We start from the raw sequence: 18,682 nt of genomic DNA on the forward strand, positions 1-18,682 counted from the left end.
CTGTCTGAAAGGATTGTACCCGGATTGTATCCAAAAAACAAAACCACGGCTGCCCAAATCACGGCAGAATTAAATGCGCACCTCAACTCTCCTGTTTCCACCAAAACTGTCCGTCGGGAGCTCCACAGGGTCAATATACACGGCCGGGCTGCTATAGCCAAACCTTTGGTCACTCGTGCCAATGCCAAATGTCGGTTTCAATGGTGCAAGGAGCGCAAATCTTGGGCTGTGGACAATGTGAAACATGTATTGTTCTCTGATGAGTCCACCTTTACTGTTTTCCCCACATCCGGGAGAGTTACGGTGTGGAGAAGCCCCAAAGAAGCGTACCACCCAGACTGTTGCATGCCCAGAGTGATGCATGGGGGTGGATCAGTGATGGTTTGGGCTGCCATATCATGGCATTCCCTTGGCCCAATACTTGTGCTAGATGGGCGCATCACTACCAAGGACTACCGAACCATTCTGGAGGACCATGTGCATCCAATGGTTCAAACATTGTATCCTGAAGGCGGTGCCGTGTATCAGGATGACAATGCACCAATACACACAGCAAGACTGGTGAAAGATTGGTTTGATGAACATGAAAGTGAAGTTGAACATCTCCCATGGCCTGCACAGTCACCAGATCTAAATATTATTGAGCCACTTTGGGGTGTTTTGGAGGAGCGAGTCAGGAAACGTTTTCCTCCACCAGCATCACGTCGTGACCTGGCCACTATCCTGCAAGAAGAATGGCTTAAAATCCCTCTGACCACTGTGCAGGACTTGTATATGTCATTCCCAAGACGAATTGACGCTGTACTGGCCGCAAAAGGAGGCCCTACACCATACTAATAAATTATTGTGGACTAAAACCAGGTGTTTCAGTTTCATTGTCCAACCCCTGTATCTCTCATTGATGTACAGTGGAGAATTTCTGTGCTCAGCAAATGAACCTCATAAATAACAGTGTTAGTCAATGGACACACAAAAGCATGCATACATCAAGTTGTAAGGTTAGCAGTGAGTCATTTGCTGTGTGTCTTTAGTAAGACAGACACAGAAGAACTGCTGACACTCCTGTGAAACAGGGGAATTGGATGGTTAGTATGATTACACCCATGATCTCAGTCAACACGTGCTTATGTAACCCTTGACTGATGTTGGCAGCATTGTGTTCTGGTGTGAAATGATGAGACTGGAGACAGCAAGGGCTGGATCTCTGGTTCTTTAGTTTTGACCACTGAAATGCAGAAACATAGAAAACCACGAGTTGTGTGTGTTGTGCATCTGCTAGGCTGGCTCCCCCTGGCCCTGTTATAAAATACTTTGAGTAGATCATACATGCGTGTACCTATGCCATCACACAGAACACATACACACACAGAGACTCAAAACACACAAGCAGGAGATTTAAATCCAAAATAAAATATTTCATTAAAAAAAAAGACTTTTATGACATCAAAAGCCTGACAAGCCTATTAACCTTGAACTCTTCTTAAAGAAAAGACACAAAAAGAGGAGTCCACATCCTTTAGAAACTCTTATTATATTAGAATGGATTTGTCTGAACTTATAAAACAGGTAAGTAATACTATTTTACTTTTCAGTAGGCTGCTCTCACAGTCAGTAAAGGGTGAGGTTTAGGGTTCATCAAACCTCTCCATGATAAAAATAAATAAATAATAATAATAATAATAATAATAATAATTCCCAGATTATGTTGGGGAATATTCTGGTTAAAAAAAAATTGATTAATTATATTATTTAAACAAAAAAGGATGTTGAGTGTAAATGGACTAGTTCTTATAAAGCGCTTTCCTACTCTAGCTGAGCACTCAAAGCACTTATACAACACATTTACCATTTCACCCATTCATACAGGCACTTCCTTCTACAGCTAAGTGCTTACTGTTTAACATTCACACACATTTATACTCCGACAGTTGCATTGGTGAGCAACTTAGGGTTCAGTATCTTGCCCAAGGATACTTTGCCATGCAGACTGGAGCAGCCAGGAATCAGACCACCAGCCTTTCGATTAGTAGGTGACCTGCTCTACCTCCTGAGCTACAGCCACCCTAGTGTAAGTTTAATTGCAAAAATAAATGCAAGTACAAGCCACAATAGGTGTGGGTTTTTTGTTTTTTTTTTTAAGAATCAAAGCATTAGTGTTGGCAAATAGCCTCTGATATTAAAGAGAGAACAGCAATCATCAGAAAATCCCTATAAGCAGCACTTGATGACAGTGAGGAGGACAAACTCCCTTTTTAACAGGAGGAGCCCTCTGGTAGAACTGGTTGTTTGGGGATGAGGGAGAAGAGAAGAGAAAAAAGGAGCCCACACAGAGACCACAAAAAACAAACAGGACAAAATATCAACAAGAGAGGACATAAGCTCAGGACATGCATTAGTTGCAGATAAACTCGTCGTGAGAGAAAAAAGTCTCACTACATCATGGGAAGTCCGCCTGCAGCATGAGTCCATGCAGCATAACTGAGAAATGTTCAGGGTCACCTGATCCATGAGTTTTGTCAAAAAGGATTTTTTAAAGGTAAAGAGGGTATCTGTCACTCTGCCTTGCATTCTATTGTTGGAAAATAGGAACCACAAGAAGTGTATGTTAGTGTTACGTGAGGCAAATAAACGAAAATGAGAAGGGGTGGGTCCAGCGCCAAGGATGTTTCCATGGTCTTTGGACTTACATGGTGATAGCTTATCATGCCAAACAGACAGACTCAAAACCACCCAGTTTATCAGCCACTGAAAAGCAGCACAAGCTTTCTGCAAGCCAAATGGCATTATTGGATATGAGTACAGATTGGAGAAAGTTATAAATGCCAAAATCTCCTGTGCCCTTTTTGTGAGTGGCACTTGCCAATAACCTTTCAAAAGATCAAATTTACCCACATGCTAACCTGATCAATGTGATCTCCCACTGTAAGAAACCAACACAAGTCAGGTTTTGAGAGGCTCTTCACCCTACTCTTCTGTGCAAGGCCTTGAACTTTTTAAACCTTCAGGGTCTTCTCAGTGTATGCCATTGTCGAATATGTACTGAGCTTCAGCTTCCAACTGCCTTTTCTTTTTCTCAGACCCACAATAAAATATCTGCTTGATGGACTTGAAGCTCCTTCAACATCCATGTCTTGCTGTAAGTGGGTATGATACCAGCTAGCAGAGCGGGACAGCTCCTAATAATCAGTCTCTCACATTTCCTCACATCTAAACATGTTACAAAGTATCCAAGTGCTGCAGTGCTTCAGAATTTTTAAAATGATCCTGTAGCACTACATCAGATGCCGAATCTTCTCTCCATCACCACACAATTGGAATCAGCAGAGAAGGAAACAGGAGCAACAGCCACTGTTGGCCAGATGACTCTAGAGCCTGGATACTTTGAGCTCTCTGAGTCACAGCTTTAAGAGTCTGGCTTTAGCTTTGAGAGGCTTTAAGAGATTTCTAATTTAGTTGGTATCTTATGGTTAGGATTTCAAATAAATTGCTTAGGCCAGACACTTGGAGCACCACAGGGCAGGCACTGCTGTATTTTGCCAAAACTGTTGAGATGATAAGGGGCAAAAGTGCAAGGACACATTTGCCAGGACTGAACTGATGCTCACAGTCTGTCAAATCATCATTTTTCTTCACTTTTTTTTTCCTGTGGAATCTCTATTATTTCTTGAGCCATTTCACCTGCCCTTTTTAGTTTAAATCTAAACCCATTCAGATAAGCAAATAGATTTTGAGGAGTCTTTTACTACAAGCTGCTAGTGGGCCACTCACTGTGTGTCCAAACAGCAAATCAGCAAGTGATAACAGCAATCAGGGAAGCCACTCAGCTCAGAGCTAACATGCATGTCTGTGGACTGTGGAAATATGAGCCCACACAGGAAAACACAGAACATGCAAAACTCCAAAAATTAGATGTAAAACTGAAATCTTTCCTAGACTGAAATATTTTGGGAACATCAAATAACAAAACAAACAAAACCGACTGTCATTATAACGGGTGTTTTACAAAAGATATCCTTTGGCATCTGTGCCACGCCTAATGACATGATATCACAGGCAACAGGTCTGGAGCAAGGTAGGGGCCCCATAATCTCAAAAAACAGCAAGAAAACTGTACCCGTCAGCAAGAATGGGGTAAGAATTTCTGTAAATTAAAAGCAACATGTCTTATTAAAAAAGTTGATGGACAAAATCTCTTTTTAGAACAGACATCTTGCCAAGACTTCACTGGCAGAGATCCCGCTTTCTGCTTGTCAAGGCATATATGACATGATGGGTAAACAAAGAATAAATATTGATAACTAAATTAAAACATAAACAAAACAGGCAGAATAAGTGCAATTACAGTGTCAACTGAATGAAGAGCTATGCAGAAACAAAGTTTCTGCACAGCAACTCAACACTAATATAAGTACTGACAATTAGTTATCTGAAAAATGGCATCAGCATTGACACGGAGGTTACCATGAAAGTTGGTGCACAGATAGTGAGTGGGTTTCTAAAGAAGCCAAGAGTTTATTGAAGTCTCTAACTTTTGCTTTTCCTGACAAGCATCCATATGAGAGATATAGATCTCAGTGAAGAGAGCCACTAATCTTTGTCAGTTTTGTGCTTTTTGACCTTATAGTATTTGCAAAAGCCTACTTCACCAACTTTAATAATTTATTTTTTTTTTTTTACCTCTCCCAACCTTGAATGCCAGCAGGGTTGCAGCTGATAGAAAAATGCATAACATGTATTATATTTATCTAAGTAATGTAATAATGTAATGTAAATAATGTAATACACAATTATAGTCAGATTTGCTCTTGCTTTAATGTTGGAGCAGTGATACTGGAGTGAAGGACCCAAATGTAGGAATTTAACAAAAAGCAAACCCTTAATTAGGTTGTGTGCAAAGTTAAAAAAAAAAAAAGGAGCAAAGACGAATCAAAATCCAAACAGGTTAACAGGCAAAGCAAGGGGTACACAGAGGGGAAGATACATGAGACACAAAGGCCCTATTCCAGGAAGCAGGTTTAGCTAATAACACTGAGGTAGTTAATGTTGAGTTGAGGGAAATTCCAGTTTTTCTGTTATGGAAAGAAAGTTAACTTAAACTCTGAGTCAGTTATTAGGGTAACAGACTCTGTGAACTTAACCTGCTCGCTGACAAACTTCCTCTGACTCCTCCCATCCTGCTGCACCTGAACCAGCTGACTCACACTGCAATTCATTTCCTAATAAATGAAAGCTCAGAGCAAAGTGAATTAATCTGCAGAGGTTAACATCTTTACAATCACCAAAATCCCACTTAGACCTTAGTTCTCAATTAATTTGTATTTAGCATGAACTGTCAGTTGGTTCCTCCGAAACATTTACTGTATGTTACTTTTGCAGTAAGTGTTTAAATAAAACTTATCTGCATAAAGCTTTGTACATAACACACTGATCCTTTGTTGCGTTGCAATTGGTCACACTGATGGAAAAATGTCTGTCCCAGTTGGATGTTGGAGATAATGAGAATCTTTGAGTGTTCTGAACATTTCATGCTGTAATTTGTTCACAGATTGAGAGTCAAAGATTTTGAAAGTTTGAAATTATCTGAAAATTCAAAGTCTGCACCTTGAAATATTTTCCACAAAATCCGTATCACTTAAACATATCACTTTAAAATGTCTAATCCCTCCAAAACTTACTGAAAAAGCTTCTATTTCTTATAACATGTTTGCCTTTACTAATAAAACTTTACATCTAACTTTTTTGAGTTAAGAGTGAAACTGTTACTCTTACTGAACTTTGACTATTAACAGTAACTCAGCAAAAGATCTCTGCTGTCACTGTAAGAAAGCCATTATGTATCAGTGTAGGCCAATATTACATCAGATTAGAAATGGTTAGACTGCGGAACATTAAAGCAGAGTTTTTCTCTAAATCTCATGAAGCATTTTTATCAGGTAATAAAATAACGAAACTATAAAAACGTGAGATTGTTACAGACCATCAGTACATTAAATTTTCACTGAAGAATTACTGAAAATATAAAAATGTCATAGACATAAGCAAAAACATTTTTACTTTAATAAAAATGACATCTTGGAGTCTGTTGCTATCTGGGTAACTAATATCACAGGTCCATCAGTAAACTGTGTCTGATCTGTTCCTCCAGATTTTTATCTTCAGTTTCTGTCAACTGCATTTTGTCTCTGTCAGGTTACAGCTGAATAATTAGATTTTAATATCAAACATGAAATTAGATTCAAGCTTCCAATCAAACTTCAACTTGGGCAAATGATGGCATAACATAGTATGAAAAATGATATTTTTATATCAAACTTTTATTCTGTCCATGATGATGATGACAGAGTGGCCCAAGCTATAACAACTCTTTTTCATCCTTCCTGTTTTGTTTTTTTTTGTTTTTGTTTCAAAGTCACGTTCATATTCCTCAGTCCACTGAATTAAAATGGAAACTCTGCTCTCTATTTACCTGTTGCTATGGTCAGTCATGGTATCAGGTAACTTGGCTTTCTTTCTCTACTTGCTCACAGGTTTAAGACATTGTTCTAGAAGCACACTGAGAATTCTAATATCAAAGCTAGTCGTAAAGAAAGATCAAATTAGGAATTGTCAGAGAGCTTCTAGAATTAAGACATTGTTCTCACAATTCTGAATATGATCTTTGAATACTGGCTTTGAGCTTAGAATTCTCAATGTGTTGGTAGAATTCTGACTTTGTTCTCACAGTTCTATTTCTTTGTCATTTTAGAAAACTGGTTGTGTCATTAGAATTCGGATTTTAACCTCTGAATTCTTAGTTTAATTTTAGAACTCTAACTTTCATTGAATTTTTATGCTTAAAATGTTTGCTGTCTCATTAGAATTCTCAATGTGTTGGTAGAATTCTTCCTTTGTTGTGACAATTCTTAATCTGATCTTTCTTTAATACTAGCTTTGATATTAGAATTCTCAGTGCGCTGCTAGAATTAAGACATTGTTCTCACAATTCTGAATATGATCCTTGAATACTGGCTTTGAGCTTAGAATTCTCAATGTGTTGGTAGGATTCTGAATTTGTGTTGGTAGAATTCTTCCTTCGTTGTGACAATTCTTAGAATTCTTAGAAGCTTAGAATTCTCAATGTGTTGGTAGAATTCTTCCTTTGTTGTGACAATTCTTAGAATTCTTGGGAGCTTAGAATTCTCAGTGTGTGGCTAGAATTCTTCCTTTGTTGTGACAATTCTGAATATGATCTTACTTTAATACTAGCTTTGATATTAGAATTCTCAGTGCACTGCTGGAATTAAGACATTGTTCACACAATTCTGAATATGATCTTTGAATACTGGCTTTGAGCTTAGAATTCTCAATGTGTTGGTAGAATTCTTCCTTTGTTGTGACAATTCTTAATTTGATCTTTCTTTAATACTAGCTTTGATATTAGAATTCTCAGTGCGCTGCTAGAATTAAGACATTGTTCTCACAATTCTGAATATGATCTTTGAATACTGGCTTTGAGCTTAGAATTCTCAGTGTGTTGGTAGAATTCTTCCTTTGTTGTGACAATTCTTAGAATTCTTAGGACCTTAGAATTCTCAATGTGTTGGTAGAATTCTTCCTTTGTTGTGACAATTCTTAATTTAATCTTTCTTTAATACTAGTTTTGATATTAGAATTCTCAGTGCGCTGCTAGAATTAAGACATTGTTCTCACAATTCTGAATATGATCTTTGAATACTGGCTTTGAGCTTTGAATTCTCAGTGTGTTGGTAGAATTCTTCCTTTATTGTGACAATTCTTAATTTGATCTTACTTTAATACTAGCTTTGATATTAGAATTCTCAGTGCACTGCTAGAATTAAGACATTGTTCTCACAATTCTGAATATGATCTTTGAATACTGGCTTTGAGCTTAGAATTCTCAATGTGTTGGTAGAATTCTGACTTTGTTCTCACAGTTCTATTTCTTTGTCATTTTAGAAAACTGGTTGTGTCATTAGAATTCGGATTTTAACCTCTGATTTCTTAGTTTAATTTTAGAACTCTAACTTTCATTGAATTTTTATGCTTAAAATGTTTGCTGTCTCATTAGAATTCTCAATGTGTTGGTAGAATTCTTCCTTTGTTGTGACAATTCTTAATTTGATCTTACTTTAATACTAGCTTTGATATTAGAATTCTCAGTGCGCTGCAAGAATTAAGACATTGTTCTCACAATTCTGAATATGATCTTTGAATACTGGCTTTGAGCTTAGAATTCTCAGTGTGTTGGTAGAATTCTTCCTTTATTGAGACAATTCTTAGAATTCTTAGGACCTTAGAATTCTCAGTGTGTTGGTAGAATTCTTCCTTTGTTGTGACAATTCTTAGAATTATTAGGAGCTTAGAATTCTCAGTGTGTTGGTAGAATTCTTCCTTTGTTGTGACAATTCTGAATATGATCTTTGAATACTGGCTTTGAGCTTAGAATTCTCAATGTGTTGGTAGAATTCTGACTTTGTTCTCACGGTTCTATTTCTTTGTCATTTTAGAAAACTGGTTGTGTCATTAGAATTCGGATTTTAACCTCTGAATTCTTAGTTTAAATTTAGAACTCTAGCTTTCATTGAATTTTTATGCTTAAAATGTTTACTGTCTCATTAGAATTCTCAATGTGTTGGTAGAATTCTTCCTTTATTCTGACAATTCTTAATTTGATCTTACTTTAATACTAGCTTTGATATTAGAATTCTCAGTGCACGGCTAGAATTAAGACATTGCTCACACAATTCTGAATATGATCTTTGAATACTGGCTTTGAGCTTAGAATTCTCAATGTGTTGGTAGAATTCTTCCTTTGTTGAGACAATTCTTAGAATTCTTAGGACCTAAGAATTCTCAGTGTGTTGGTAGAATTCTTCCTTTGTTGAGACAATTCTTAGAATTCTTAGGACCTTAGAATTCTCAGTGTGTTGGTAGAATTCTTCCTTTGTTGTGACAATTCTTAGAATTCTTAGGACCTTAGAATTCTCAGTGTGTTGGTAGAATTCTTCCTTTGTTGTGACAATTCTTAGAATTCTTAGGAGCTTAGAATTCTCAGTGTGTTGTTACAATTCTTCCTTTGTTGTGACAATTCTGAATATGATCTTTCTTTAATACTAGCTTTGATATTAGAATTCTCAGTGCACTGCTAGAATTAAGACATTGTTCTCACAATTCTGAATATGATCTTTGAATACTGGCTTTGAGCTTAGAATTCTCAATGTGTTGGTAGAATTCTGACTTTGTTCTCACAGTTCTATTTCTTTGTCATTTTAGAAAACTGGTTGTGTCATTAGAATTCGGATTTTAACCTCTGATTTCTTAGTTTAATTTAAGAACTCTAACTTTCATTGAATTTTTATGCCTAAAATGTTTGCTGTCTCATTAGAATTCTCAATGTGTTGGTAGAATTCTTCCTTTGTTGTGACAATTCTTAATTTGATCTTACTTTAATACTAGCTTTGATATTAGAATTCTCAGTGCGCTGCTAGAATTAAGACATTGTTCTCACAATTCTGAATATGATCTTTGAATACTGGCTTTGAGCTTAGAATTCTCAGTGTGTTGGTAGAATTCTTCCTTTATTGAGATAATTCTTAGAATTCTTAGGACCTTAGAATTCTCAGTGTGTTGGTAGAATTCTTCCTTTGTTGTGACAATTCTTAGAATTCTTAGGAGCTTAGAATTCTCAGTGTGTTGGTAGAATTCTTCCTTTGTTGTGACAATTCTTAGAATTCTTAGGAGCTTAGAATTCTCAGTGTGTTGTTACAATTCTTCCTTTGTTGTGACAATTCTGAATATGATCTTTCTTTAATACTAGCTTTGATATTAGAATTCTCAGTGCACTGCTAGAATTAAGACATTGTTCTCACAATTCTGAATATGATCTTTGAATACTGGCTTTGAGCTTAGAATTCTCAATGTGTTGGTAGAATTCTGACTTTGTTCTCACAGTTCTATTTCTTTGTCATTTTAGAAAACTGGTTGTGTCATTAGAATTCGGATTTTAACCTCTGATTTCTTAGTTTAGTTTTAGAACTCTAACTTTCATTGAATTTTTATGCCTAAAATGTTTGCTGTCTCATTAGAATTCTCAATGTGTTGGTAGAATTCTTCCTTTGTTGTGACAATTCTTAATTTGATCTTACTTTAATACTAGCTTTGATATTAGAATTCTCAGTGCGCTGCTAGAATTAAGAAATTGTTCTCACAATTCTGAATATGATCTTTGAATCCTGGCTTTGAGCTTAGAATTCTCAGTGTGTTGGTAGAATTCTTCCTTTATTGAGACAATTCTTAGAATTCTTAGGACCTTAGAATTCTCAGTGTGTTGGTAGAATTCTTCCTTTGTTGTGACAATTCTTAGAATTCTTAGGACCTTGGAATTCTCAGTGTGTTGGTAGAATTCTTCCTTTGTTGTGACAATTCTTAGAATTCTTAGGAGCTTAGAATTCTGTGTGTTGGTAGAATTCTTCCTTTGTTGTGACAATTCTGAATATGATCTTTCTTTAATACTAGCTTTGATATTAGAATTCTCAGTGCACTGCTAGAATTAAGACATTGTTCTCACAATTCTGAATATGATCTTTGAATACTGGCTTTGAGCTTAGAATTCTCAATGTGTTGGTAGAATTCTGACTTTGTTCTCACAGTTCTATTTCTTTGTCATTTTGGAAAACTGGTTGTGTCATTAGGATTCGGATTTTAACCTCTGATTTCTTAGTTTAATTTTAGAACTCTAACTTTCATTGAATTTTTATGCTTAAAATGTTTGCTGTCTCATTAGAATTCTCAATGTGTTGGTAGAATTCTTCCTTTGTTTTGACAATTCTTAATTTGATCTTACTTTAATACTAGCTTTGATATTAGAATTCTCAGTGCACTGCAAGAATTAAGACATTGTTCTCACAATTCTGAATATGATCTTTGAATACTGGCTTTGAGCTTAGAATTCTCAGTGTGTTGGTAGAATTCTTCCTTTATTGAGACAAGTCTTAGAATTCTTAGGACCTTAGAATTCTCAGTGTGTTGGTAGAATTCTTCCTTTGTTGTGACAATTCTTAGAATTCTTAGGAGCTTAGAATTCTCAGTGTGTTGGTAGAATTCTTCCTTTGTTGTGACAATTCTTAGAATTCTTAGGAGCTTAGAATTATCAGTGTGTTGTTAGAATTCTTCCTTTGTTGTGACAATTCTGAATATGATCTTACTTTAATACTAGCTTTGATATTAGAATTCTCAGTGCACTGCTGGAATTAAGACATTGTTCACACAATTCTGAATATGATCTTTGAATACTGGCTTTGAGCTTAGAATTCTCAGTGTGTTGGTAGAATTCTTCCTTTGTTGAGACAATTCTTAGAATTCTTAGGACCTTAGAATTCTCAGTGTGTTGGTAGAATTCTTCCTTTGTTGTGGCAATTCTTAGAATTCTTGGGAGCTTAGAATTCTCAGTGTGTGGCTAGAATTCTTCCTTTGTTGTGACAATTCTAAATATGATCTTTGAATACTGGCTTTGAGCTTAGAATTCTCAATGTGTTGGTAGAATTCTGACTTTGTTCTCACAGTTCTATTTCTTTGTCATTTTAGAAAACTGGTTGTGTCATTAGAATTCGGATTTTAACCTCTGATTTCTTAGTTTAATTTTAGAACTCTAACTTTCATTGAATTTTTATGCTTAAAATGTTTGCTGTCTCATTAGAATTCTCAATGTGTTGGTAGAATTCTTCCCTTGTTGTGACAATTCTTAATTTGATCTTACTTTAATACTAGCTTTGATATTAGAATTCTCAGTGGGCTGCTAGAATTACGACATTGTTCTCACAATTCTGAATATGATCTTTGAATACTGGCTTTGAGCTTAGAATTCTCAGTGTGTTGGTAGAATTCTTCCTTTATTGAGATAATTCTTAGAATTCTTAGGACCTTAGAATTCTCAGTGTGTTGGTAGAATTCTTCCTTTGTTGTGACAATTCTTAGAATTCTTAGGAGCTTAGAATTCTCAGTGTGTTGGTAGAATTCTTCCTTTGTTGTGACAATTCTTAGAATTCTTAGGAGCTTAGAATTCTCAGTGTGTTGTTACAATTCTTCCTTTGTTGTGACAATTCTGAATATGATCTTTCTTTAATACTAGCTTTGATATTAGAATTCTCAGTGCACTGCTAGAATTAAGAAATTGTTCTCACAATTCTGAATATGATCTTTGAATACTGGCTTTGAGCTTAGAATTCTCAATGTGTTGGTAGAATTCTGACTTTGTTCTCACAGTTCTATTTCTTTGTCATTTTAGAAAACTGGTTGTGTCATTAGAATTCGGATTTTAACCTCTGATTTCTTAGTTTAGTTTTAGAACTCTAACTTTCATTGAATTTTTATGCCTAAAATGTTTGCTGTCTCATTAGAATTCTCAATGTGTTGGTAGAATTCTTCCTTTGTTGTGACAATTCTTAATTTGATCTTACTTTAATACTAGCTTTGATATTAGAATTCTCAGTGCGCTGCTAGAATTAAGAAATTGTTCTCACAATTCTGAATATGATCTTTGAATCCTGGCTTTGAGCTTAGAATTCTCAGTGTGTTGGTAGAATTCTTCCTTTATTGAGACAATTCTTAGAATTCTTAGGACCTTAGAATTCTCAGTGTGTTGGTAGAATTCTTCCTTTGTTGTGACAATTCTTAGAATTCTTAGGACCTTGGAATTCTCAGTGTGTTGGTAGAATTCTTCCTTTGTTGTGACAATTCTTAGAATTCTTAGGAGCTTAGAATTCTGTGTGTTGGTAGAATTCTTCCTTTGTTGTGACAATTCTGAATATGATCTTTCTTTAATACTAGCTTTGATATTAGAATTCTCAGTGCACTGCTAGAATTAAGACATTGTTCTCACAATTCTGAATATGATCTTTGAATACTGGCTTTGAGCTTAGAATTCTCAATGTGTTGGTAGAATTCTGACTTTGTTCTCACAGTTCTATTTCTTTGTCATTTTGGAAAACTGGTTGTGTCATTAGGATTCGGATTTTAACCTCTGATTTCTTAGTTTAATTTTAGAACTCTAACTTTCATTGAATTTTTATGCTTAAAATGTTTGCTGTCTCATTAGAATTCTCAATGTGTTGGTAGAATTCTTCCTTTGTTTTGACAATTCTTAATTTGATCTTACTTTAATACTAGCTTTGATATTAGAATTCTCAGTGCACTGCAAGAATTAAGACATTGTTCTCACAATTCTGAATATGATCTTTGAATACTGGCTTTGAGCTTAGAATTCTCAGTGTGTTGGTAGAATTCTTCCTTTATTGAGACAAGTCTTAGAATTCTTAGGACCTTAGAATTCTCAGTGTGTTGGTAGAATTCTTCCTTTGTTGTGACAATTCTTAGAATTCTTAGGAGCTTAGAATTCTCAGTGTGTTGGTAGAATTCTTCCTTTGTTGTGACAATTCTTAGAATTCTTAGGAGCTTAGAATTATCAGTGTGTTGTAACAATTCTTCCTTTGTTGTGACAATTCTGAATATGATCTTACTTTAATACTAGCTTTGATATTAGAATTCTCAGTGCACTGCTGGAATTAAGACATTGTTCACACAATTCTGAATATGATCTTTGAATACTGGCTTTGAGCTTAGAATTCTCAGTGTGTTGGTAGAATTCTTCCTTTATTGAGACAATTCTTAGAATTCTTAGGACCTTAGAATTCTCAGTGTGTTGGTAGAATTCTTCCTTTGTTGTGGCAATTCTTAGAATTCTTGGGAGCTTAGAATTCTCAGTGTGTGGCTAGAATTCTTCCTTTGTTGTGACAATTCTGAATATGATCTTTGAATACTGGCTTTGAGCTTAGAATTCTCAATGTGTTGGTAGAATTCTGACTTTGTTCTCACAGTTCTATTTCTTTGTCATTTTAGAAAACTGGTTGTGTCATTAGAATTCGGATTTTAACCTCTGATTTCTTAGTTTAATTTTAGAACTCTAACTTTCATTGAATTTTTATGCTTAAAATGTTTGCTGTCTCATTAGAATTCTCAATGTGTTGGTAGAATTCTTCCCTTGTTGTGACAATTCTTAATTTGATCTTACTTTAATACTAGCTTTGATATTAGAATTCTCAGTGGGCTGCTAGAATTACGACATTGTTCTCACAATTCTGAATATGATCTTTGAATACTGGCTTTGAGCTTAGAATTCTCAGTGTGTTGGTAGAATTCTTCCTTTATTGAGACAATTCTTAGAATTCTTAGGACCTTAGAATTCTGTGTGTTGGTAGAATTCTTCCTTTGTTGTGACAATTCTTAGAATTCTTAGGAGCTTAGAATTCTCAGTGTGTTGTTACAATTCTTCCTTTGTTGTGACAATTCTGAATATTATCTTTCTTTAATACTAGCTTTGATATTAGAATTCTCAGTGCACTGCTAGAATTAAGACATTGTTCTCACAATTCTGAATATGATCTTTGAATACTGGCTTTGAGCTTAGAATTCTCAATGTGTTGGTAGAATTCTGACTTTGTTCTCACAGTTCTATTTCTTTGTCATTTTAGAAAACTGGTTGTGTCATTAGAATTTGGATTTTAACCTCTGATTTCTTAGTTTAATTTTAGAACTCTAACTTTCATTGAATTTTTATGCTTAAAATGTTTGCTGTCTCATTAGAATTCTCAATGTGTTGGTAGAATTCTTCCTTTGTTGAGACAATTCTTAGAATTCTTAGGACCTTAGAATTCTCAGTGTGTTGGTAGAATTCTTCCTTTGTTGTGACAATTCTTAGAATTCTTAGGACCTTAGAATTCTCAATGTGTTGGTAGAATTCTTCCTTTGTTGTGACAATTCTTAGAATTCTTAGGAGCTTAGAATTCTCAGTGTGTTGGTAGAATTCTTCCTTTGTTGTGACAATTCTTAGAATTCTTAGGAGCTTAGAATTCTCAGTGTGTTGTTACAATTCTTCCTTTGTTGTGACAATTCTGAATATGATCTTTCTTTAATACTAGCTTTGATATTAGAATTCTCAGTGCGCTGCTAGAATTAAGAAATTGTTCTCACAATTCTGAATATGATCTTTGAATACTGGCTTTGAGCTTAGAATTCTCAGTGTGTTGGTAGAATTCTTCCTTTATTGAGACAATTCTTAGAATTCTTAGGACCTTAGAATTCTCAGTGTGTTGGTAGAATTCTTCCTTTGTTGTGACAATTCTTAGAATTCTTAGGACCTTGGAATTCTCAGTGTGTTGGTAGAATTCTTCCTTTGTTGTGACAATTCTTAGAATTCTTAGGAGCTTAGAATTCTGTGTGTTGGTAGAATTCTTCCTTTGTTGTGACAATTCTGAATATGATCTTTCTTTAATACTAGCTTTGATATTAGAATTCTCAGTGCACTGCTAGAATTAAGACATTGTTCTCACAATTCTGAATATGATCTTTGAATACTGGCTTTGAGCTTAGAATTCTCAATGTGTTGGTAGAATTCTGACTTTGTTCTCACAGTTCTATTTCTTTGTCATTTTGGAAAACTGGTTGTGTCATTAGGATTCGGATTTTAACCTCTGATTTCTTAGTTTAATTTTAGAACTCTAACTTTCATTGAATTTTTATGCTTAAAATGTTTGCTGTCTCATTAGAATTCTCAATGTGTTGGTAGAATTCTTCCTTTGTTGTGACAATTCTTAATTTGATCTTACTTTAATACTAGCTTTGATATTAGAATTCTCAGTGCGCTGCTAGAATTAAGAAATTGTTCTCACAATTCTGAATATGATCTTTGAATACTGGCTTTGAGCTTAGAATTCTCAGTGTGTTGGTAGAATTCTTCCTTTATTGAGACAATTCTTAGAATTCTTAGGACCTTAGAATTCTCAGTGTGTTGGTAGAATTCTTCCTTTGTTGTGACAATTCTTAGAATTCTTAGGACCTTGGAATTCTCAGTGTGTTGGTAGAATTCTTCCTTTGTTGTGACAATTCTTAGAATTCTTAGGAGCTTAGAATTCTCATTGTGTTGGTAGAATTCTTCCTTTGTTGAGACAATTCTTAGAATTCTTAGGACCTTAGAATTCTCAGTGTGTTGGTAGAATTCTTCCTTTGTTGTGACAATTCTTAGAATTCTTTGGAGCTTAGAATTCTCAGTGTGTTGGTAGAATTCTTCCTTTGTTGTGACAATTCTTAGAATTCTTAGGAGCTTAGAATTATCAGTGTGTTGTAACAATTCTTCCTTTGTTGTGACAATTCTGAATATGATCTTACTTTAATACTAGCTTTGATATTAGAATTCTCAGTGCACTGCTGGAATTAAGACATTGTTCACACAATTCTGAATATGATCTTTGAATACTGGCTTTGAGCTTAGAATTCTCAGTGTGTTGGTAGAATTCTTCCTTTATTGAGACAATTCTTAGAATTCTTAGGACCTTAGAATTCTCAGTGTGTTGGTAGAATTCTTCCTTTGTTGTGGCAATTCTTAGAATTCTTGGGAGCTTAGAATTCTCAGTGTGTGGCTAGAATTCTTCCTTTGTTGTGACAATTCTGAATATGATCTTTGAATACTGGCTTTGAGCTTAGAATTCTCAATGTGTTGGTAGAATTCTGACTTTGTTCTCACAGTTCTATTTCTTTGTCATTTTAGAAAACTGGTTGTGTCATTAGAATTCGGATTTTAACCTCTGATTTCTTAGTTTAATTTTAGAACTCTAACTTTCATTGAATTTTTATGCTTAAAATGTTTGCTGTCTCATTAGAATTCTCAATGTGTTGGTAGAATTCTTCCTTTGTTGTGACAATTCTTAATTTGATCTTACTTTAATACTAGCTTTGATATTAGAATTCTCAGTGCGCTGCAAGAATTAAGACATTGTTCTCACAATTCTGAATATGATCTTTGAATACTGGCTTTGAGCTTAGAATTCTCAATGTGTTGGTAGAATTCTGACTTTGTTCTCACAGTTCTATTTCTTTGTCATTTTGGAAAACTGGTTGTGTCATTAGGATTCGGATTTTAACCTCTGATTTCTTAGTTTAATTTTAGAACTCTAACTTTCATTGAATTTTTATGCTTAAAATGTTTGCTGTCTCATTAGAATTCTCAATGTGTTGGTAGAATTCTTCCTTTGTTGTGACAATTCTTAATTTGATCTTACTTTAATACTAGCTTTGATATTAGAATTCTCAGTGCACTGCAAGAATTAAGACATTGTTCTCACAATTCTGAATATGATCTTTGAATACTGGCTTTGAGCTTAGAATTCTCAGTGTGTTGGTAGAATTCTTCCTTTATTGAGACAATTCTTAGAATTCTTAGGACCTTAGAATTCTCAGTGTGTTGGTAGAATTCTTCCTTTGTTGTGACAATTCTTAGAATTCTTAGGAGCTTAGAATTCTCAGTGTGTTGTTACAATTCTTCCTTTGTTGTGACAATTCTGAATATTATCTTTCTTTAATACTAGCTTTGATATTAGAATTCTCAGTGCGCTGCTAGAATTAAGAAATTGTTCTCACAATTCTGAATATGATCTTTGAATACTGGCTTTGAGCTTAGAATTCTCAGTGTGTTGGTAGAATTCTTCCTTTATTGAGACAATTCTTAGAATTCTTAGGACCTTAGAATTCTCAGTGTGTTGGTAGAATTCTTCCTTTGTTGTGACAATTCTTAGAATTCTTAGGACCTTGGAATTCTCAGTGTGTTGGTAGAATTCTTCCTTTGTTGTGACAATTCTTAGAATTCTTAGGAGCTTAGAATTCTCAATGTGTTGGTAGAATTCTTCCTTTGTTGAGACAATTCTTAGAATTCTTAGGACCTTAGAATTCTCAGTGTGTTGGTAGAATTCTTCCTTTGTTGTGACAATTCTTAGAATTCTTTGGAGCTTAGAATTCTCAGTGTGTTGGTAGAATTCTTCCTTTGTTGTGACAATTCTTAGAATTCTTAGGAGCTTAGAATTATCAGTGTGTTGTAACAATTCTTCCTTTGTTGTGACAATTCTGAATATGATCTTACTTTAATACTAGCTTTGATATTAGAATTCTCAGTGCACTGCTGGAATTAAGACATTGTTCTCACAATTCTGAATATGATCTTTGAATACTGGCTTTGAGCTTAGAATTCTCAGTGTGTTGGTAGAATTCTTCCTTTATTGAGACAATTCTTAGAATTCTTAGGACCTTAGAATTCTCAGTGTGTTGGTAGAATTCTTCCTTTGTTGTGGCAATTCTTAGAATTCTTGGGAGCTTAGAATTCTCAGTGTGTGGCTAGAATTCTTCCTTTGTTGTGACAATTCTGAATATGATCTTTGAATACTGGCTTTGAGCTTAGAATTCTCAATGTGTTGGTAGAATTCTGACTTTGTTCTCACAGTTCTATTTCTTTGTCATTTTAGAAAACTGGTTGTGTCATTAGAATTCGGATTTTAACCTCTGATTTCTTAGTTTAATTTTAGAACTCTAACTTTCATTGAATTTTTATGCTTAAAATGTTTGCTGTCTCATTAGAATTCTCAATGTGTTGGTAGAATTCTTCCCTTGTTGTGACAATTCTTAATTTGATCTTACTTTAATACTAGCTTTGATATTAGAATTCTCAGTGGGCTGCTAGAATTACGACATTGTTCTCACAATTCTGAATATGATCTTTGAATACTGGCTTTGAGCTTAGAATTCTCAGTGTGTTGGTAGAATTCTTCCTTTATTGAGACAATTCTTAGAATTCTTAGGACCTTAG

This window comes from Archocentrus centrarchus, chromosome 9, assembly GCF_007364275.1.
Source record: "Archocentrus centrarchus isolate MPI-CPG fArcCen1 chromosome 9, fArcCen1, whole genome shotgun sequence".
Taxonomy (NCBI): Eukaryota; Metazoa; Chordata; class Actinopteri; order Cichliformes; family Cichlidae; genus Archocentrus; species Archocentrus centrarchus.